This window comes from Tenrec ecaudatus, chromosome X, assembly GCF_050624435.1.
Source record: "Tenrec ecaudatus isolate mTenEca1 chromosome X, mTenEca1.hap1, whole genome shotgun sequence".
In the NCBI taxonomy this organism is placed as follows: Eukaryota; Metazoa; Chordata; class Mammalia; order Afrosoricida; family Tenrecidae; genus Tenrec; species Tenrec ecaudatus.
Genome location: NC_134548.1, coordinates 88,079,987 through 88,103,331, shown reverse-complemented (window position 1 = coordinate 88,103,331; position 23,345 = coordinate 88,079,987). Strand labels below are relative to the sequence as shown.

At 39.7% G+C, this 23,345-nt stretch overlaps 2 pseudogenes; both read left to right on the top strand.

Annotated features, from left to right (window-relative positions):
- Positions 1–3,809: 3,809 nt before the first annotated feature.
- On the top strand, positions 3,810–5,141 carry LOC142434406 (hypoxia-inducible factor 1-alpha inhibitor pseudogene; annotated as a pseudogene).
- Positions 4,963–23,345, top strand: part of LOC142433501 (DNA repair nuclease/redox regulator APEX1-like) — a 48,888-nt pseudogene continuing 30,505 nt past the window's right edge.

Sequence of the window (23,345 nt, the reverse complement as noted above, 5' to 3'; positions counted from 1 at the left end):
AAACAAGCTAGAGATAGCATGATAAAATTTTGCAAGACCAATGATTTTTTCATTTCAAATATCGCCTTTCCACAATATAGATGGTGACTGTAATGTCTCACAGGAAGTGTCCTTGTGTATCTGGCCTCCAATCAGCTATTTATCTCCTTGGCACCTCCAAATGAGGTCATCAAGCTGCAACTTGATTGACAGGCTAGACTCCACCCCTTTTCAAGTTGACAACATATCATGTAACTCCCACAAACAGTATATCTCAAGCTAAAATAACTGAAGAAAAAATTCAATCCTTGAGTTGCCATATTAAAGCATTTGATGGGGGAAAATATTGCTGGGTATATGAGGCATTAAAAAAGATGGAAGGAATACGCAGTCACTTTATCAAAAAGAACTAATCAATGTTCAGCCATTTCAAGAGGTAGCATATGCTCAAGAATCAATGGTACTGAAGGAAGAAGTCCAAGCTCAACTGAAAGGATTAGTGAAAAATAGTATTCCAGGAACTGACTGAATATGAATTTGAATGTTTGAACAAGCTGAAGAAATACTGGAAACACACATTCATCTGTGCCAAGGAATTTGGAAGATAGTCACTTGGCCAAGTGACTGGAAGAAATCCATATTTTTACTAATTGCAAAGAAAGATTACCCCAATAAATAGATAAATTATCAAACAACATCATTACTATGTCATGCAAATAAAATTTTACTGACGCTCATTCAACAACTTTGAGATAGTGAAATTGTATTGTACCAATATGGCCAATAAACACATGTAGGATTAATTGAAGGGCAGAGAGATAAATGGCTCAGTGAGCCTCACCTTTCTAGTTCTCAGGTCTCTTGATTTTGGATGGTCAGACCAGAGTGCAGCTGCCTTAGCCAGTTCCCTGCTTCAGCTGGCAAGGCTCACTTCCAGCAAGACATCCCTGAGGAGAAGCCAAATGGACCTATCCCAGTGTAGCCCTGGGTACTGGAGCAGCTGTGTGGAGACCCCTGCCAGCGCTGAGATGCTTACACGTTCACTGATTCGGCTTTCCTGTGCAGTCAGCCTCATTACATGTGTTTTGTGAGATGGAGAAGAACTTTGTGGATTGGTGTCGGACATATGGGCTAATTTTGGACTCGTGGGTTTGAGCAGCACTGGGTTGGGATGTTTTCTTGATGTGCACTTACCCTGTATATGAAACTCTCTCTTACACATGTGGATTTCTGTAGATTTGTTTTTCTAATCCATCCAGACTAACACAAACTTTTAGTGCAGTATATGGACAGGAAGCTGCCAGAGGTTCAGGCCTGATTCAGAAGAGGACATGGAGCTAGGGATATCATTGATGATATTAGATCGCTCTTGACTGAAAGCAGAGAATTTCAGAAAGATGATTATTTGTGTTTTATTGAATATGCAAATGTTTGTGGATCATCACAAACTATAGAAATATTGTAAAGAATGGGAATTCCAGAACACTCCATTGTGTTCATGCAGAACCTGTACATTGGACAAGAGGCAGTTGTACAAACAGTACAAGTGAAGTTTGAATGTTTTAAAATCAGGAAAGGTGGGTGTCAGGGTTCTATCATTTCACAATACTTAATCTGTACATTTAACAAATAATCTGAGAAGCAACAGCAGGATTTGAGAAAGCCTTATCAACATCCTGTGATATGTTGATAACACACCTTTGCTTGCTTAAAGTTAGGAGGACTTGAAGTACATTCTGATGAAGATCAAAGACTGTAGTCTTTAGTATGCATGAGAACTCAATTAAAGAAAACTAATATCCTCACAACTGAACCAGTAGACAACAGCAGTGGAAGCAGCAGGCAAAGTATCACAGAACATCAGAACATATTGCAGTGGAAAAATTTGCTGCACAGAACTTCTTTGAAGTGTTGAAAAGAAATCATAGCACTTTATTGACTAAAGCTACACCTGACCCATATAAGGCATTTTCAATTACTTTATATGCATGTAAGCACTGAAAGAAAACCCACATCTACGTGACTGGGACATTATCTTCATTGGGCTCTGCAGTTATTCAATGGAGTATTCATCATCCATCATCATCTATTTTATTTTCAGATGTAGTCACTCTCCACTTTCTAATAGTGATAATTTCACATGATGTACTGGTCTTTGGAAACTAACCATATTAATAATTTAGGGGAACAGATGTCTTTTAATTTTCAAGGGTGAAGTGTCAAAAGGTGAATTGCCAAAAGGTGTTTTATGGTACCGAGATGTGAAATTCCTCCTGATTTTTGTGTGGCAGAGTATAGTTTTTCTGAAGTGAGTGAAAGACTTGGTAGAATTCCCATAAATCTATCTATTTGTGTGTGCTGTGGGGGGGGTGTTACTTCTTTTTGGCTGATTGTGTAGGCGTTGGTGGAAAGGATAGGAAGTGACTTTCCCACTTGTTTTCTTTTGCTTTCCACGAGGGCAACCCTAAGTAGGCTGTCTCATGAATGAATGGGAGGAGGGAAGCCACGTGCCTCCTATTGGTGCCTGTTTGGATGTACTTTTCTTGCCATGGATGATAAATGGATCCTTTGTCTCAACTGTTGACTTGGGACCTAATATCATCTAACTTCTGGTAACAGTGAGACTTAATGAGACTGTGTTAGGCTAGGTTGACTAGAGAAATAAATCCAGTGACACTTATATATGTATATAAACAGCTTCAAATAAAGAAGTAATTATGTTTCAAGAAAGTGTCTCAGCTCAGTCCAACTCAAGTCCATCAGTCTAATACTCGTCCCTAAGTCCCTCTTCCGACTCGCACAACCACATGCAATGATGCAGAATGCAGGAAGTTCACAGACCTGCAGGTGCAGTGTCGAGTGAATCTAACCTTGATAGACACATGGCAAGGCTCTGGCAGCTCTTTGGGTCAGTGGTAGAGAAAGAGCAGTTTCCAGGATCTTCCTTATAGGAAGGTCACATCCCCAAGGAGACAGCATCTGGCTATGACCTGATTGACAGGTTTGATTCCACACCAAGCCAAGAGTGTCTAGTTGACTTAAAATTATCTAACTACCACACTCACACACAGTCTTTAAGATTCCCAGGTGCCTTCTTGGCTTCCCTGTTTGGGAATTTCCACAGGCAACCTGACTACTTTAATCAAACTATAGTATCCTAAGTTCCATGGATTTCAAATACATGCTGTGCTAATATGCTGCCATGGTCTTTCAGTTTGACTTGGACCAAAATGGTGTCCGACCCCTTATGTGGGACATTTCCAAGGTTATTTACCTAAGTATCTCTTATCCAAAGTATATCCTCAGTGTAGATGTCATCTTAGGGTTTTTTCGGGGGGAGGGTTTTTTTTTTCCGAGATGTTGCCTTTTTATACACAGTGAACTAAGGGAACAGTAAGGTGCTGGTAGTCAGCAAATGCACTTCTTCCACCTTCCTGGTTCTAATTGTTTCTAGATTGAGACTCACCTCAGCTCTCAAGCACTTCAACTGCCATCTGAATCCACACCACAAAATCTTTGTCTCTGCTGATTTTTATGGATTTATTTATAGAGAGACACATGAAGCAACTATTTACATTGTCATCTTGCCCTCCTTGCTTTTAATCGAATCATCTTCTTTATCTCAGTGTAATTAATTACTCATATATATAATGTTATATAATTAACATCTATCTCTGACACTAGAATATAAGCTGAATATGGCTAAGGACTGCGTATTTGTTCACAATTCTGTCCCCAGTGTCTAGCACTGTCTTTGGCATATAATACTGATTTCAGAAATATTGGTTGAACAAATTAATTTATAAATTTTAAAAATGGCGGTGGGGCCGGCCGTAGCGGCGGAGATGGTGGCGACTCCGGCGGGGGCTCCCTCCTCGGGCTCGGGAGGGCCCGGGGAAGAGGCTGAAGCCCCCAACTCCGCCAGGGATGAGTCCCAACTGCGCAGTTACAGCTTTCCTACCCGGCCCATCCCGCGGCTGAGTCAGAGCGACCCTCGGGCCGAGGAGCTGATTGAGAATGAGGAGCCCGTGGTACTGACCGACACTAATCTTGTGCATCCGGCCCTGAAATGGGACCTTGAATACCTGCAAGAGAATATTGGCAATGGGGACTTCTCTGTGTACAGTGCCAGTACCCACAAGTTCTTGTACTATGATGAGAAGAAAATGACCAACTTCCAGAACTTTAAGCCGAGGTCTAACAGGGAGGAAATGAAGTTTCATGAGTTTATTGACAAGCTGCAGGATGTACAGCAACGAGGAGGAGAAGAGCGGTTGTATCTGCAGCAAACACTGAACGACACTGTGGGCAGGAAGATTGTCATGGACTTCTTGGGTTTTAACTGGAACTGGATTAATAAGCAGGAGGGAAAGCGTGGCTGGGGTCCGCTGACCTCCAACCTGCTACTCATCGGCATGGAAGGAAATGTGACACCTGCTCACTATGATGAGCAACAGAACTTCTTTGCTCAGATCAAAGGCTACAAGCGATGCATCTTATTCCCGCCGGATCAGTTTGAGTGCCTCTACCCATACCCCGTCCGTCACCCGTGTGACAGACAGAGCCAGGTGGACTTTGACAATCCCGATTATGAGAGGTTCCCCAATTTCCAGAATGTGGTTGGCTACGAAACAGTGGTTGGTCCTGGCGATGTTCTTTACATCCCAATGTACTGGTGGCATCACATAGAGTCGTTACTAAATGGGGGGATTACCATCACTGTGAACTTCTGGTACAAGGGAGCCCCCACCCCTAAGAGAATTGAATATCCTCTCAAAGCTCATCAGAAAGTGGCCATAATGAGAAACATCGAGAAGATGCTTGGAGAAGCCCTGAGGAGCCCACAAGAGGTGGGGCCCTTGTTGAACACAATGATCAAGGGCTGGTACAACTAGCCTGCCAGGGCTTCCCGGCCTCCTGCAGGTGACCGCTGCCCCGTCTGCTGCGCCACCTTGACGAGGACGGGCGCTTCAAGCGCTAGGAATGCACGCTGCACTTACGGACTGGACTCTTGCCATGGCCCTGGAGGCAGGTGTTTGGGGCCAGGCAGGAAGGTTGGCACTCCACTTCCATTTGGAGGGACTTCCTGCCCTTGCCTCTTGTGCCCCAGTACTTTCCTCTCTGCCCCCCTAAAGTCCTGCACTTAGTATGTGGAGTCCCAACGTCTGGTTGTTGTCATGTCTGTGTCTGTCAGTCTGTCAACCTCGGAGCATGTGTGTGTGTGTGTGTGTGTGCGTTCCTTGCAGCCTCAGTGCCTCAGCCTAAAAGGAGATGCTTCTTGGGCCTCCCGCTGCCCCTGAGCTGCAGGGCGGGGACTGTCCTGACTGTTAGGTCCGTCTGCTGACTCTGACCTCTAGGCTGGCCTGAGTAACGACTGCGACTTTAGCGGAGGAGACTGGCCTTGAAGAGCCCGGTAGTCATTCTGCGAGAGGGTCCAGTTTAAACCTTTGAGCCCAGGCCGCACAAGGAAAGGAGCCTTGTGACATAAGAACCAGGAGTTTCATATGTTCCAAGTTGTAGGCAGTATGCGTCTCACATTCTGTACCAGCTCTTGCTCCCTGTGCTGGGCACCAAGGAAGTTCTCCTGCTGGTGGCTTCTCAGGGTGCAAGTGTGTGTTTGTGTGTGTGTGTCCACATTGGCCAGTGTCTTCATCTGAGCAGGGTTCTCCACTGCTTGCCCATGTCCAATGGGACAGCGCAGTGGGAGTCCCAGGCAAGTACAGCCTGATCTTGCCTAAACCTTTTAAACTCAGATTACAGCCATAATTAGTCAGGTCTCTCTACAACCTGCCTGAGGCCCACTGGCCAGCACCTCCAGGCCCTCTGGCCCTCCCTGCCCAGGCCACATCCTCAACTCCTGCTGAGCTTCCTGCCCGAGTACGTGAAATGGGTCAAACTTAGGCAGCTAGCTCGCCATTCATCCACCTCAAGGAAAGGCCAAAAGTGAAGCCTTGCCTCATAAAGCCAGCGCCTCTGCCAGGCCCAGTGGCCCAGAAACACCCGAGGGAGCAGAGGAGGGAGGAGGATTTCCGTGCCGTTCAGAGCTCCTCACGGGAACCCCTCAGGACTGCAGCTCACAGCTGGCACTGCACAACGCCAAGAGCCATGCTCCTGACCTGGGCGTCGAGAGTCGACCCCGGGTGAGTGTGTCGGCCTGTGTCACCTCACCTCCAATCTCGTCTCCAAACCCCTTCTAACTGCGACGAAAGAGGAGTCGAAAGTCTCTGGTTTTGTTTTGTTTTGTTTTTCTTGCCAAAGGTTTACTTCCAGTGTCTGAGCTGTGACTCAGCCCAAAGCTCAGTTTACAGTGCACTGATGGACGTGGAGGGTGCGTGCACAGTGCGTTTGCAGAGAAAGCACGAGTGTGTGTGTGCATGTGTGTGTTTAGGGAGATGGGTGTTCATGGCTTTTTTAGTACCACCTGGGGTTTTCCGATCGTGTGGGTGTGCAGACACGGTACCTTTTCAAGTGGAGTTCTTTCAAATATAGCCAATGCTGGACCAAAAAAATTTTTTTTAATGGATTACAAAGTATAAGGCTACGTAGTGGAGGTTTCTGCTCATGTATTGAATTTCACAGGGTGGCAGCCAGTGGTGGGATTCTAACAGTTAATACTGATTCAGCAGAACCAGTGTTCTGTTTTGTTGAGTTCAGTGAAACAGTTGTTAAAATGGCACTTGTAACCAGGGTTGTCTCTAATCTGGGTGGGTGGACATCTATCTATTCAATGTGGAATTTTACATTTCGTAATCTTTTTAATCTCCATTAACAACACAGCATGTTAATTTGCAACACACCATAATAAAATGCTCATTATGTCTCTAGGTATAAAAAATTAGATAGACCTATGCTTGTAATATTTATTGATGCAGTTCATAAGACTCATCATACTTTCGATGAAATACTATATTTTATTGCCTTGTATGTGTTAGTTAGTAAACACATGCAAAGAAAAAAGTAGCATGCTAGCATTCATTCAGCTTTGTGTTATATCCCAAATTCCCACGAGAGATTATGAGTGAATTATACAATTCCTGAAAGTGCTCAATGAGCTAAAACTATTATCAGAATAATTGCTATAAATTCAGTAGCAGCAGGAAATAGTATTTCCAAGATGAATACAATATGTTCAGAGAATAGAAGTTACCTAACTCTTTATATTAAGCCTAATGACTATTATCTAATTGACCTACCTCTAAAGGAGAGGGATCTTATTCCTACAGTGAAAAGATGGTTATGGATAAATCACACAGTTGATGATGCATGGATAAAAGCAAAGACTATTGCAAGTGAGGATGACAATCAAGAAGCAATATGGAAATACATTTTTTGAATCATTTTATTGGTGGCTCTTTCAGCTTTTATCACAATCCACACATAAATCCATTGTGTCAAGCACATTTTTATATATGTTGCCATCATCCTTTCAAAACATTTTCTTTCTACTTGAGCACTTGGTATCAGGTCATCGGTCCCCTCTCTCCTTTCCTCTCTCCCTCATGAACCCTTTATAATTTATGAATTTTTGTTTTTATGTCTTACACAACCGCTGTTTCCCTTCACCCGCTGTTCTGTTCATCCCTCTGGGAGGAGATTAGATGTTGACCATTGTGATCGGCTCCCATTTTCTCTCCACAAATTCTCCTTACCCTCCTGGCATTGCTAATCCCATTATTGGTCGTGATGGGTTTATATGTCCTGGATTCCCTGTGTTGCAAACTCTTATCTGTACCCATGTACATGCTCTGGTCTAACTGGATTTGTAAGGTAGAATTGGGGTCATGATGGCGGGAGGAAGCATTAAAGAACTAGAGGAGAGTTGTGTGTTTCGTCAGAGCTACACTGCACCATGACTGGCTCATCTCTTTCTTGTGACCCTTCTGTGTGTTCTGTTCAGATGCACTGAAGCTGTAACTTCAGTGCTGTCCTCTGTAGTTCATTCTTTGGGGGGGGGGTTCCACATACCTGGGATTGGGGCCATCCCCGCAGACCTCTCTCTTGGTTCACTGCTTCATGCTGATAAGTTGCATTCACGTCTTGGCGCACCAGGTTGAAGTCTGGTCTCTCCCTCTCCTGTAGAGATATGAAAAATACCCTTCCCTTGGTTGAGTGAGAGCCCTGTTTCCCCACTATCCATGTCCTTTTTTTCTTTCTTTTCCTCCCCTTTTTAGTTAGCTGACATATGCATATCTGGATTGGGTCTGGCCCCTGTCATGGTACCTCACCCCAGGAAGGTATGCATATAGTAGATATTCCCCTATGCCCCTTTGGGTTTTTAAGTTTACCTTAGTGGACTCGTTGTACTTGTCCTTTTGTGCTTGGCTTACTTTTCTTAACATAATTTCCTCCAAGTCTTCCCATGCAGTGGTGTGCTTCATGCATTCATCACTGCTTTTTAGCGATACATAGTACTCCAGTGTATGTATGGACCCCAATTTTCAATCCATTCATCCACTGATGGAAATTTGGGTTGTTTCCAATTCCTTTTGATTGTGAACTGAGCCGCAATGAACATTGGAGCACAGATGTCTGACAGTGGTTTGTTTCTTGCCTCTTCTGGGTATATACCCAGTGGGAGATTGCTATGTCATATATTAGCTCCATTTCCATTTGTTTTAAATATTGCCAAATAGATTTCCATAATGGCTGTACATACCTACAGGCTCACCAGCAGTGGATGAGAGTTCCAATCTCAACACAAACCTTCCAACACTTATTATTTTCTGATTCTTTGAATTGGCCTATCTTTGAGGGTGTTAGGTGGTATCTCATAGTTGTTTTAATTTGCATTTCTCTTATGACTAATGAGCAGGAACATTTTCTCATAGTTTTATTGGCCACTCGGATTTCTTCCCCTGTGAAACTTCTGTTAAGGTCCTTTTCCCACCTCCTTATTGGGCAATACGTTTTCTTTTCTTATTGTAAGCTAACAAAGTATTGTACATTTTAACAATAAGGCCTTTGTCTGATGTGTCAATGATAAAGATGTTTTCCCAGTCTGTGGGCTCTCTTATTACTCATTTGGAGAATTATTTCAGTGTACACAGGTGTTTTATCTTCAGTGTATCTCCCTTGTAAATTTGTGCCTCCTCTGTGTTTGTGTCCTTCCCGATTTCCCATAGCCTATGTATTCCCTGAGCCAAAGTCCTCAGGTTTGTCCCAATTCCCTCATTGATGGCTCTAATAGTTTGAGGGTTTACCTCAAGGTCTGTGATCCACCCTGTGTTTATTCTTGTACATGAAGTGAGGTAAGGGTCTTGCTTCATTTTTCTGTAAGTAGATATCCATTTTTTTTCCAGCACCACTGTTGAAGAGGCATCCTCTTCTCATTTGATATTTTTGGGGACCATATCAAAAATCAGTTGTCTGTATGCTGATGATTTTATTTCCAGGTTTTCCGCCCTTTTCCATTAGTCTGGGTATCTGTCATTATACCAATGCCACACTGTTTGGACCACTGTGGCTGTATAATAGGTGCAAGCCCTCCAACCTTGTCCTTCTTCTTGAGGAGTTCTCTGATAATTCTGGGCTTCCTCCCTCTACATATGAAGTTGGTAATCAGGTTTTCCAATTCTTTAAGGAAAGATCGTGGTATTTGTATCGGGATAGTATTAAACTTACATAGTGCCTTAGGCAGAACTGACATCTGTACTATGCTGATTCATCTGATCCACCGGCATCGGGTATTCATCCATTTGTTGAGGTCACTCTTGCTTTCTTGTAATACTGTTCTGTACTTTTACTCATACATATATATATATTTTTTTTTAGTCAGATATATCCCTAAATATTTCGATCTGTGCTTGGCCATTGTGAAGGGTACTACCTTTTTGAGGCCCTCTTCCATGGTCTCCTATGTATACAAATCTGATAAACTCCTGTTTGTTGATCTTGTATCCCTCCACTCTTCCATATTAGAATCTCTATCACTTCCAGCACTTCCCTTGAGGAATGTTTGGGATTTTCCATATCATCTGAGAATAACAATAGTTTTACCTCTTCTTTCCCCAGACAAATACCTTTTATGTCTTTTCTTTGACTGTGTTGTTAGCTAGGACCTCAAAAACAATGTTAAATAAGAGTGGTGACAAGGGGCATATTGTCTCGTCCCTATTTTCAGTGGGATTGTTTTCCTCTTTTCTCAATTGACTACCATTTTGGCTGCTGTTTTTTTCCCGCATATATAGCTTGTATTCTAGTGAAGAATTTTCCTTCCATTCCTATATTCTTGAGTGTCTTAAACAGGAATGGGCATTGGATATTGTTGAATGGTTTTTCTGCTTCTATCAATATTAGCCTATGGTTCTTATAATTTATCATGTCAATGTAGAAAATAATACTAATGGTCTTTCTTACGTTGAATCCCTAGTATGAATCCCACTTGGTCATCTTGAATTATTTGTTTTATATACTTTTGAATTCTATTGGCCAGTATTTTGTTGACTTTTACATCAATGTTCATTAGGGATATTGGTCTGTAGTTCTCAATTCTTGTGGGATCCTTATCTGCTTTATGGATCAGAGTTATACTAGCTTCATAGAAAGAGTTCTGGAGTTTGCCATTTTTCTATGCTTTGAAAGAGTTTGTGTAGCATTGGTGTCAGTTCTTCCCTGAATGATTGGTAGAATTCTCCTGTGAGAATCTCCTGGCCAAGGGGATTTTTTTTTGTTTGTAATCCCTTGATAACCTTGTCTATTTCTTCTATTGCTATGAGTCTGTTGAGATTCTTGATGTCCATTTGGGATAGTCTAGGGAGGGATTATTTTTTCCAAGTATTTGTCCATTTCTTCCAAGTTGTTGACTTCATTGGAGTGTCTTTGTAGTACTGTGTAATTATTCTTTCGATTTCATTGGGGTCTGTTGCAATGTCCCCTGTTTCATCCCTTGTCCTTTCTATTGAAATTTGTACCTTCCTTTCTTTGGTTAGGTTTGTGAGCAGTCTGATTCTGCTAATCCTTTCAAAGAACCAACTTTTAGCTGCATTAATTGTTCCCATACTTTTCTTGTTTTCCCTCTCCTGTATCTCAGCCCTGATTTTTATTATTTCTTGTGTTTTGCTATTAGTAAGATTATCCTTTTGTCTCTGTTCTACTTGGTGTGTTTTGTGCCGGCATATCAATCATAAGTCTCTCTTCCTTATTCCTGTGTGCATGTATTGCTATCAAACTTTCTCTGATAAAACATTGCTGTATCCCAAAGGTTTTAGTACATTCTATTCTTTCTCATTGGTTTCTATAAATTTTCTCATTTCATGTCTTATCTGGGCCAGTAACCACTTCTTTTGCAATAGAGAGTTATTCACCCTCCAATTGTTTATCCTTATTTTCTTAATCATCCTTTTGTTGAGTTCCAACCTTATGGCATACTTGTTGGAGAGAGAAGTCAGTATGATCTCTATTGCTTGACCTTACACATATTTGACTTGTGTCCCAGCCTGTGACCTGTCTTTGAGTATATGCCATGTGAGCTTGAGAAGACTTGGACTTCTTTTTTTGTATTTGGTGGGAGAGTTCTGAAAGTATCTATCAGGTCAGGTTGTCTAATTGTAATGTTTAGATCTGTAGCCATCTTGTTAAACTTCTTTCCCTGTGACCTATCTTTCTCAGAGAGTGATTTATTAAAGTCACCTACTGTGGAGGTTGAGCCTCTTATTTCTTTTTTCATCTTTTGGACCATTTTATGAATCTCGCAGGTCACTCTGTGAGTACGTATAGATTTATTATGCTCATTGATTCTTGGTCTACTGTTTCCTTGAGCATTATATAGTGCCCCTCCTTATCCCTTGTTATGGCTTTCACTTTGAGATCAATTTTGTCTGAGATTAGGTTTATAACCCCTGCTTTTTTCAAATCCACAGAAACTCATATATATAAGAGAGTTTTATATAAAGGGTAAGCATATATTAAGAAAGCATCCCAACCCAGTGCTTTTCAAGCCCACAAGTCCAACATTAGCCTATATGTCTGACACCAATCTATAAAGTCCTCCTCAGTCTCACAAAACACACACAATGATACCAACTGCAGGAGAAAGCTGAATTAGTGAGTATGTAAACATCTTCACACTGGCTGGGGTCTCTACATGGCTGCTCCAGCACACAGGGCTGCATCAGGGTAAGTCCATGTGGCTTCTCCTCAGGGTTATCTTGCAGGAAGTGAGCCTTGCCAGATGAAGCAGGGGACTGGCTAAGGCAGCTGCACCCTGGCCCGACCATCAGAAAGCAAGAGACCTGAGAACTAGAAATGTGAGGCTCACTTAGCCATTTATCTCTCTGCCCTTCAATTAATCCGACATGTTTATTGGCCAGGTTGTCACAATAAACCTTAACTATCTCAAATGTCATTCATGAAGAAATCAAAGAGTCATTAAAAAGACAGGAAAGAAAGAAAATATTAGCATGGAAGTCAGAGGAGAGTTTTAAACTTGCTGTTAATTGAGGAGTCACTAAAGCAAATGAAAGAAAAGATGAAGTCAAAGAAGTGAATAGAAAATTTCAAAGGGCAGCTAGAGAAGAAAAAGCCAAATAATATCATGAAATAGGCAAATAACTAGATTAAAAAAAAACAAAGCAGAACACCCTCAGCACATCTGAAATTGAAATAACTTAAGAGAAAATTCAAGCCTCAAGTTTCAATGTAAAGAGGCTATGGACAGAATATTAAATGATGCAGGAAACGTGAATATAAGATGGTACAGAGTCACAGTACCAAAAAGAACTAGTAGATATTCCACCATTTCAGGAAGAAGCTTATGAAAATCAATTGTACTGAAAGAAGTTCAAGCTGTACTGAAAGCATTAGCCAAAAACAAGGCTCGAGGAATTGATGGAATGCCAATTGAATGCTTCAACTAGCTGAAGAAACACTGGAAGCACTCACTCCTTTATGCCAGGAAACTTGAAAGACATGGGCAACCGAGTGGACGATATCCATATCTGTGTCCATTCCAAAGAAAGGTGACCCTCCAGAACACTCTAACTATAGAACAATATCATTGATATCAAATGCAAGAAAATTTTTACTGATGGGCATCCAATAACATTTACAGCAACTGTTGCAGTAAAACACTGACAGGGAACTGCTGGAGCTTCAGAATGGATTCAAAAACTGTTTAATAAGGGATATAATTGCTGATGCCAGAAAGAGGTTTACTTGTATTTTATTGGCCACACAAAAGCACTGGGCTCTGTGGATCAAAGCAAAATATGGTTAATAGAGAAGAATGAGAATGAAGATACTGCAGAAGGAGAATTCCAGAACATTTCATTATGCTCGAGAGGAATTTGTACATAAATCAAGAGGCAGTTTTGTGAACAGAACAAGGAAATACTGCATAGTTTAAAATCAGGAATGATGTGTGTCAGGAAAAGTTGTATCCTCTCATCATACTTGTTTAAACTATATGTGAGCAAAATATCAGAGAAACTGGCTTATAAGAAGAAGAATGTGGCATCAGGATTGAAGAAATGCTTATTAAGAACTTGTGATACGCTGGTGGCACAACTTTGCTTACTAAAAGTGAGAAGGACTTGAAGCGCTTGCTGATGAAGATCAAGGATGGCAGCCTTCAGTATGGATGATGTCAATGTAAAGAAGACCAAAACCCTCACAACTGGACCAAAATATGACATCATGTAAATGGAGAAAAATTTGAAATTGTCAAGGCTTTTGTCTTTTTGATACACAATCAATGCTCATGGAAGCAGAAGTCAAGAGATCAAAGGTCGTGCTGATCTTGGATTTTGTTTTGCCTGTTTTCTTGTTGAGGCTGTTGAGGCAGATTGCTGCTTACATTTCATTTTGGAGGAACACAGTGCACATTCCTGGGAGTTAGAGAGCAAGGCCTCTCTGTTTGGGAGGTTGGAAGGAATGTTTCTGCGGGTGGCGGTAGCTAAGGTGATGGTTCACCTTTGTCCCACTGGCATTTCCAGTTTCCCTCGCAGCCTCGCCTATTGGGAATCTTTTGTTTGGAAGGCAGGGTCAGAGGCTCTCTCAGATTTCAGGCTCTTAGGTCAGTCTGCATTGTGCTCCAGCAACTCTCCAGCCTCTGTAGGGGCCATTCGAAGCTGTGAAGGCCTCTGTCTGAATTATAGTGCTGGCCAGGGTGCAGGAGCAAACAGCTCCAGGTGTGGGCATGGGGAGGGGTTGGGCACTTCGGACAGGCAGGCCAGTAGGAAATAGGACCCAGCCCCATCTGTTAGAAGGCTGGGAAACAACAGGAAGTGTAGGAAAAAGGTAGGAAGGAGAGTGCTGGTCTTACAGGTGGACTCCATCAATGTGCAGCAGGAGAACCCCATGCCCTTTATGTATCAAACGACAGCTGCGCAAGCCTCTGATGGCTGGTTGGCAGGCTCAGGGTGCTATTGCCGGCTGTGGCAAGGCAGTCTGCAGCAATGTAGACTCAGGCTGGTCCATTTCCTACAGCAAGCCAGGTCCTTGGGATGCTGCCGCATGTGTAGGAGATGGGGTGGGAGTCAGCTCCTGGTTCAAGGAAGCCCCCTGGCTGTCATGGGAATTAACCTACAGCCTCTGAACCCCTACTCGGCCCTCAGACTTACCCACTCACCAATATCCACATGGGTCCCAGCGTGAGCTGTCTAACTGGTCACCATCTTGCTGCCTCTCTTCTGGAAATATCTTAAATAGCAGTTTTATGTTTTTCTGGTATTATTTAATATTTTTCATAAATATTTTCAAACTCTTTCTTATAATATAATCTAATTTTGTGTACATCTTTTATTCTTCTTAGTTAAATATTAATGTCATGAAATGATAAGCTACATTTCAATATTTTTTATACCTAAACAGGTCATTAGAGCAACGATCTATTTGTTACTTTTTATTAATCCCATCACTGGTGGAAGCCATATTGAGACTTAAGTTGAGAGAGACCGTCTGCTGCAGATCACTGTTATGTAGTGATTTATGCAGATAAATTATGGAGTTGTGGTAGTTATATAATCACTTGTCAGTTTGAGAAGATTAAGTGTGAAGGGGTGGAGTCTAGTCTGTCAATCAGGTCATAGCCAATGAGGCCTCTTTGTGGGCACGGCCTTCCCCTGAGGATTCTGTAAACTCTGGTTTTCCTCCTCAGAGGCGGGAAACATTTTCTCTCTCTACTAACTCCATGCGAGACATTTCTCATGAGAAGTCACATGAAGCTGCCCTGATGCAGTCAGAGAATGAGAGCTGAAGGAACCATGTAGAGACCCCTGCCAGTGCTGAGATGTCTCTATTGCCACTGGATCCACAGACTTTGCACCCATTGGCCTGTGATTTCCTACATTTGGTGTCATTACATGTGCTTCATGGGTCTGAAGAGGAATTTATACATTGGTATCGGACATATGGGCTAATATCAGACTTATGGACTTGATCTGGACTGGGATGGGATGTTTTCTCAATATTCAATTGCTCTTATATAGAGAACTCTTTCTTAAACACATATGAGTGTCTATGAATTTGTTTCTCTAGTCTACGCAAACTAACACAGTAGTGGAGGCAAGAAGTTCAAAATAAAAGAGCTAGGACCTCAAGCAGCAAAAGTTTGGGGCAATAAATGAGAAAGAAAACTCACTAAAGCTTGGTGACCTGGTAATGTAAATTGCATGCAGTGTTTATTTAGAAATTACAAAGATAGTTAATTCTTCTGAGGAGGAGTAGGTTCAATTTTATTGGACCTGCTAATAATGATTCTCTAAGTCATTGGTTCTCAACTTGTGGGTCGCGACCCCTTTATGGGTTGAACAACCCTTTCACAGGGGTCGCCTAAGACTATGGGAAAACACATATTTCTGATGGTCTTAAGAACCGAGACGCTGGTCCTCTATTCATCTCCAGGCGGGTCCACCCACATGCAGATACACCCACATACAAGTACCTAGCATGAAGACTGTTACCCATGCCACACCATGCTTCAGGACAAAATTTCATTTCTTTGTAATTAGAAATAGATATTTCACAATATATAATTACATATTGTTTTTGTGATTAAGCACTAGGCTTTATGTTCAATTTGTAATAATGAAAATATATCTGGCATATCAGATATTTACATTATGATTCATAACAGTAGAAAAATTACAGTTATGAAGTAACAACGGAAATAATTTTATGGTTGGGGTCACCACAACATGAGGAACTGTATTAAAGGGTTTTGGCATTAGAAAGGTTGAGAACCACTGTTATAGCTCATCAGGTGAGTGATACTGTATTGAGACTTTTTATTAAATGTGTATGCACCTGACAATATTCCACAGGTGATATTGAGTATTTAATGGGGGAGGGGTCACATTTAATAAAAGGGACCTTTGTTATTTCATTAGTGTCTTTACTCAAGTGTCCTATAAACTACTGCTATTAGCACTGGATTCTACTACCTACTGGATTCTACTATACGCAAGCTTCTACCAAGCCTTTCCTTGAGGTTTTTCTAAATGCAAGTAGTCCTCTTTTTGCACAACTATGATATGTACAAATTATACTTACCACTGTTTAGTTAAATTTCTCCAGCATGGTTCAAATTTCAGTTACCATGGCATATTAACTGTGGTTAATTCCTTAGTGTACAAATTTCAATCCTATTTCTTCATTACATAAATCACTAGATAAACCACAGAGGTAGATGATGATTGATGATCAATCACACTACTTCTTTCCAAATGATGAGTCACTGTACATCAGTTAGTTAGCTTATGTACTAACAGCCAAGTATGGCATGTAGTATGCTGTCTCCTTGACTCCAAATCATAAAAGCTCATGATCTTTTACAACAATTATATAAACAAAAGAAACAATTGGTTGAGGTAGGGCTAGATGACTGTGTAAATAGTCGCTCCCATTTATCCCCCTACAACTAACTCACTGAACAATGAAGCACAGACTGGGATTTCAGACTTTTGCATGATAGCACAAGTGTTACAGAGTAAAGGTAAACCCAGAAATCAATGAGATATGGACTAGCTTTTTCATAGATGTTGAGAGATTCAAGCCATGGAGTGTGTCTTCCAGTGAATGAGCCGAGAGACTATCTCCCACCTCCAAGGAGGAAATACCACAGTTCCCAGAATTCTCAGAAGGCCATGCCCGCACAGAAGCCTCACTGACTATGACCCGATTGACCGACTAGACTTCACCCCTTCACTCTTAATTCTTTCATGTCCCAAATTGCCACCAGATTATGTAACTGCCACACAGGTCACAGTGGGAAACAACAGGCTTCCTAGGCCCAACGGTGCCTCAGAGGAACATATAGATAGTTGCCCAAGAGATAAGACAGAAAGTGCTTCCCACTCTCACCTTAGGAAGTCCAAGCCCCAACACTTTCATCCATCTTGGTGAAAAACTACAATGCATATACAGTCACAGAGAAGAAACTTTCACTAATATGACAAAGGGAAGGAAAGAAACAGCCACGAGAGTCTAGTCTGGATTGTAGCAAAATGTGCAGAATACAGACGAACTCCCACAACAGTGAAAAAAAAATCAGCCACCCTGGAGAGAACCAGCCAGAGTAAACACCCAGAGCCTTGAAACTTCAAACCAACTAAAATACATGGCAAATGGTTAAAAGCCTAGAATAACAGATACAGAACCACAAAAGGAACAGCTGACTCCGCACTGGAAGGTCTAAGGACAAGAGTACCCTCTAGTGGTACTTAGGAGAAAATAGTGGAGAAAAACCTAATACACATTTCTGTGAAAAATTTAAAAACTCAAATGTTAAACCATTAAAAAGATATTAAAATGGAATATATTGGTCCCAAAATATACAAATCACAAGAGAAGAATTAGAAATCACAAGAAAAATGTGAAAATGAATTCTATGGAGAACAGAATAGAAGTGTTCCAGACAATAGTACCAAATACTATTTCCTAAATGCTGTTGTCGTTAGGTGCAATTGAGTCAATTCCAACTCATAGTGACAATATGTATAAGAGAACAAACTAATGTCAAGTTCTACATTGTTTTCACAATTGCTGTATTTGAGCCCATTGTTTCAGCCACTGTGTCAATCATATCCTTGACGATCTTCCTCTTTTTCACTGCACCTCCACTATACCAAGCATGATGTCTTTTTCTAGAGATTTGTCTCTTATATGAACATACTGAAAGTCCATGAGGTACATTATCCTCACCCTCACTTCCAGAAAATAAATATATTTCTGATATCCTCTCATTTCAGCTAAGATCCATTTGACTCCATCATGTCACATCCACTTCTGAATTGTTGTACATTTCTGGCTGTTCCTTGTCAATGAACTGCTGCAATTGTTGAATTATCTTCAGCAAAAGTCGACTTGCACGTGATATTGATGATATAGTTTGGGGTCATTTTTCTTTTTAATGGTAACAATTATGGATCTTTTCCAATTGTTTGGACTACATTTCAAATTTTGTGACAGGTAAGTGCTTCATCAGTTTGTTGAAAAAAATCTATGGGTATTATGCCAATTCCTTTTATTCACTAATATTTTATGTGCAACTTGGACTTCTTCCTTCATTTCTTCTTCCTTCCTACTAGACTTGGTTCTTTATTATATGATCTCTTGAAATGGGTAAATGAATGCTTTCGGTACAGTGACTGTGTATTCTTTATCTTCTTGTAATGCTTCTTGCATTGTCAAATATCTTTCTCGCTGAATTCTTCAACATTGCAATTGTAGGCTTTGGGTTTTCTTTCAGCTATTTCAGCCTGAGATATGCTGAGCATGTTCTTCCATTTGGTTTTCTATGTCCAGGTCCTTTCATATTTAATTATACTCCTCTACTTTGTCTTCGTGAACTGCTCTTTGATATTACCTATTCAATTATTTTACTGAATCATTCCGTCCATTTTATTTAGTCCTCTACATTCAAGAGATAATTTCTTATATTCATTTTGGTTTTTTCTTTTTAATGACTTTTTCTTTATTTGTATATGGTGTTTTGAATGTCATGCCAGAACTTATCAGATCTTCTGACATGCATTTTAAATGTGTTATATCTGTTCTTGAGATGATCTCTAAATTCATGGAGAATATATTCAACATTTTATCTTGGATATTATAGATTTATTTTAATCTTCAAAGTGAACTAATATGTGCAATTGATAGCCTGTTCCACAGTCAGCCCTGGCCTTGTTTTGGCTCATGATTATTGAATTTCTCTATTGTCTATTCCCACAGATGTAGTCAATTTGGTCCCTGTATATTCCATCTGGTGAAGTTCGCATGTATAGTCACAATTTACTTTGCTGAAGAAAAGTCTTTGCAATGAAAAAGTTGTTTGTCTTGTGAGATTCTTTCTTTCTATATCTGGCTTTGTTTATATTACCAAGGCCATATTTTCCAACTACTGCTATATCTGGGTTGTTTCCCACTTTTGTACACTAATTATCAATAATTGTCCATTTATCTTGATTGCATATTTGATCAATCTCAGACTAAAGAAGTTGGTATCACCAGCTTAAGTGATTGATGTGTAAAAATTAATAACAGCTTTATTACCTGGTCTTAAAAGTAATATATGTTCCTATCACAGTCAGCATTGTGCTTCAATACAGATCTTTATTTTGACCACAAATGTGTTAGCATTCCTCTTGATGTTGTCATTCCCAAATAGTAAATCATGATTATCTGATTCGTAAACTCCATACCAGTTCATTTTTACTTACTAATAACTAAGTTGGGTTTTATGCATTCCATTCCACTTTTTATAATGTTCAATTTCCTTTGATTCATACTTTGGACTATCCATGTTGAAATTTTTAATGGATGTTTGCAGCCATTTCATCTTATTTTGAATCATTCTCCATGAGAAAAGTTTGTGAAAACTTTGTTCCAGCCACACTATTAAGGTCTACTTTTCTTTGATAAAGCAGCGCTTTCCGAGTTGTCTTTTGAGTGCTTTACAGCTTGAGAGCTCATATTCTGGAACTAAATCTGACAATGATCCAGTGATATTCATAAGATTTTCAGTGAATTATCCATCAGTAGAGACAGCCTATTCCTTTTTAGTAGTCTGTTCTGAGTCTGGAAACTGAGCTAAAACCTGCTCTCCGTGAACACTGCTAGTATTTTAAATACCAGTGGCATAGTTTTTAACATTGCAATCACACACAAAACACCATAGTACAGCAAAATGAAAGACAAGTGGTGGATTAAATATTGTCAAGGAGGTTGAATAAATATATTTAAAGAAAGCAAACAACATATATATACATATATATAAATCAAATACATGAAGCAACTAATAGATATCAGAAAACAATAAGGAACAAAATGAGAAACTAAATAAAGAGATTGAAAACAGTAAAAGTAAACCAAAGAAAATCACTGGGACTGAAGAAAAATAAATGATCCAGAAAATGCAGAGAACCATTCAACAAAATATTTTAATAGACAGAAGATAGAATAAATTAAAAAGAAGGCAAGACAATTGAAAATATTGTCCTAACAGAAACAAGAGAAAAGAGCATAGATAAATAAGCAATACCAAATGGAAATATGGGACTCAATGAAGAAATTTAACATTATAGTGTTAGATTTATAGAATATCATGATAAGAATAAAGGCATAGAAATAATTCTCCATAAGATAATATTAGAGAATTCCTGAGGCTTGAATAGGGATCCAAGGGTGAAAATACAGTTAGCTACAAGAGCTCCAATTTGAAGAAAATCTAAGACATTCACATTTTATCACACCATAATACATTTCCTGAAAACCAAAGATAACGAGAAAATTTTGAAAGTAGTAATAGAAAAGCATAATGTCATGTATTATGGGTATAATATAAAGGTTCTTCCATATGAATTACTGTGGATTTCTCCCCAGTAACCTTGGAGGCGCTAAGGCAATAAAATGATACATATAAAATATTGAAGGAAAACAAGAATTCTTTACTTAACAAAGTTGTCAGTCAAAAATGAAGAAGAAATCAGAACATTCCCAAGTAAATAGAAGCTCTGAAAATTTGCCACAAGAACAACTCTGCTTTTATTACTTACAGATATTAATTTAAAGAAAGAGCACTAAATAAATAATTGCATCAACAAAGAGACTTAAAATTTTTTTTTTTACCAAACTCCCTCACTAAAACAAAACAAAAAAGGATACTACAAAAGCGAACCAAAAAACACATCATTGGAAAATATACAGCATCTTCAAAAAGCTTGTGGAAAAAATAGAATTGAGAGAAAATGGAATTATTCCAAAAAACGTCCTAAGCCTTTAATATGAAGACCAAGTATACAATATTTTCAAGAAATAAGCTAAATATTTAGCTTCATTTTTTTCATCTTTTTACTTTTAGTCACTTTTTAATCCTTCAAGTATGTTTCATGTAGGCAGCAAACAGATTGATCTTTAATAAAAATTAATCCAATTTTCCTCTCTCTCTCTTCTCAGGGGAGTTTAAGCCATTTTCATATAAGGTTATTATTGAAAATGAAATATCTACTGCATTATTTTTTCTATTTGTTCTTTGAATGCCTTGTATGTTCTTTATCTTTTTATTTCTGTTTTTTCTTGCATTGTCATATCTGTTCTTTTGTGTATTTTTTTGCCTAGGTTGTTTCTTAGTGTTTGCCTCAAATATTATTTTACATAACTTGCAATTCCAACATTTAAAATATAAACATTTGGTATAAAGCATTAGTAAAAAGATGAAAAACAATGATTCCTTGCAGTTGTTAACCAAAAATAGAGTAGAGTTGGCTGTACTGATTTCAGATAAAATAGGTTTAAAAAAAAAAAGTATAACAAGCGAATATTTCACCATAAAAAGTGTCAAATTAGTCTTTTCTCCCTTCAACTATGCTGATTTTGGTTGCTCTCTATAATGACACATATTGATATCTACTGTGTTTATATAGACTCTGAAAAAATGACTTGAATAAGTCAGAATTGAAGTGTAAAAAGTTTGAATTTTTTTAAAAGTTTGAATTTGTAACAAAGATTATTATTTATTATTTTAAAACTTTTTCTTTATACTGCTACAATTACTTTGATGGTTTTTAACGTAGATAAATTATATCTTCTTCTTCTGGCTTCAGGTGTATATCCACCACAATGTGAGAATTTATGTGGATTTATTTTACCGGTACATAATCTGTAGAGTATGAAAGACATTAACATGAGAGGAATTTTGTTTTTATTTTATGTTGAGGCTCAAATGATAATTGAAGAAGCTTTGAGTTTATCTTTCAACAGGCAATGGGATATGCAGGATTTATGAAGGAATATCCCAGTCCCTGGAGTCTTGTGGCCCTTTTCAACAGTAATAAATTCGGCTGTGAATTTAGGACAAATGTGGACTATTGAAAATAAGGATGCAGCTTGTCTTTGAGCTTCGGCACTACTGGTCTGCGGCAATCATTATTATGATGCTTGCACGCTCATTACCTCACTGGCACATTGATAAGTGGACATGTAAATGGGTAGGTTAGCTCCACAAAGGGTGAAACACGGTGTACATACAACCCTTGCTTTTTGTTCAGATGGTTAAGGTTGTGTGTAGTTTATTCCCCTTTATTTAAGGTACTGAGTGGGTGAAAAGGAAACATTGTAAGGGGTTCACCTCTTGGGGAGCAAACATACTTCTCAAGTGAAAATTTCACTTTTCTTTCTGAATTCGTAGCTTGCTTTACGGTAGAAAGCGCTCATTGAAGGACTGGATTGACTTCAGATGGGGCTTTAACTCTGTAGATTTGAATCAGGAACGACATGCTTCCCAGTGTGGAAAGGAAAGGTTGGTTTGACAGGCAGAAGACATCTAAAGGTCTATGATTTTGTTGAGCAATCCAGTTTGTTTGAGAGCCATGTTATGGGCAACTCGGTATCAAATCTTATGCAAATGATCAGCCTTACCCGTCTCTTTGTCCTGGAAATGGGGTTCTAGGGAATTCAGAGGAAAATAATTAGCCCCATAAAATCCCTTCAAATTATGACATCTGTGTTAGTATGGGATGATTACAGAAACAAATCCAGAGACATTCAAATGTGTATAGGAAAAAAAACTGTATATACATGAGCAATTGAATATTGAGAAACACCCCAGTCCAGTCCAGATCAAGTCTATAAATCCATTATTAGCCCATATGTCTGATCCCAATCTATAAAGTCCTTTTCAGAGTCACAAAATACATGCAATGATACCAAATGCAGGAGGATCACAGGCCAGTGGGTTGGAAGACTTGTGGATCCAGTGGCTTTGTAAGCATCTCAGTGCTGGCAGGGGTCTCTACGTGACTTCTCTGGCTCCAGAGGTCTGGTTGCATCAGGGTAGATCCATGGCTTCTCCAGCTCCCAGGGGTAGCGCCATGTGTCTTGTCAGTCGAGTGTCTCCCAGGGAGTGAGTCAAGAGAGAAAATGTCTCCTGTTTC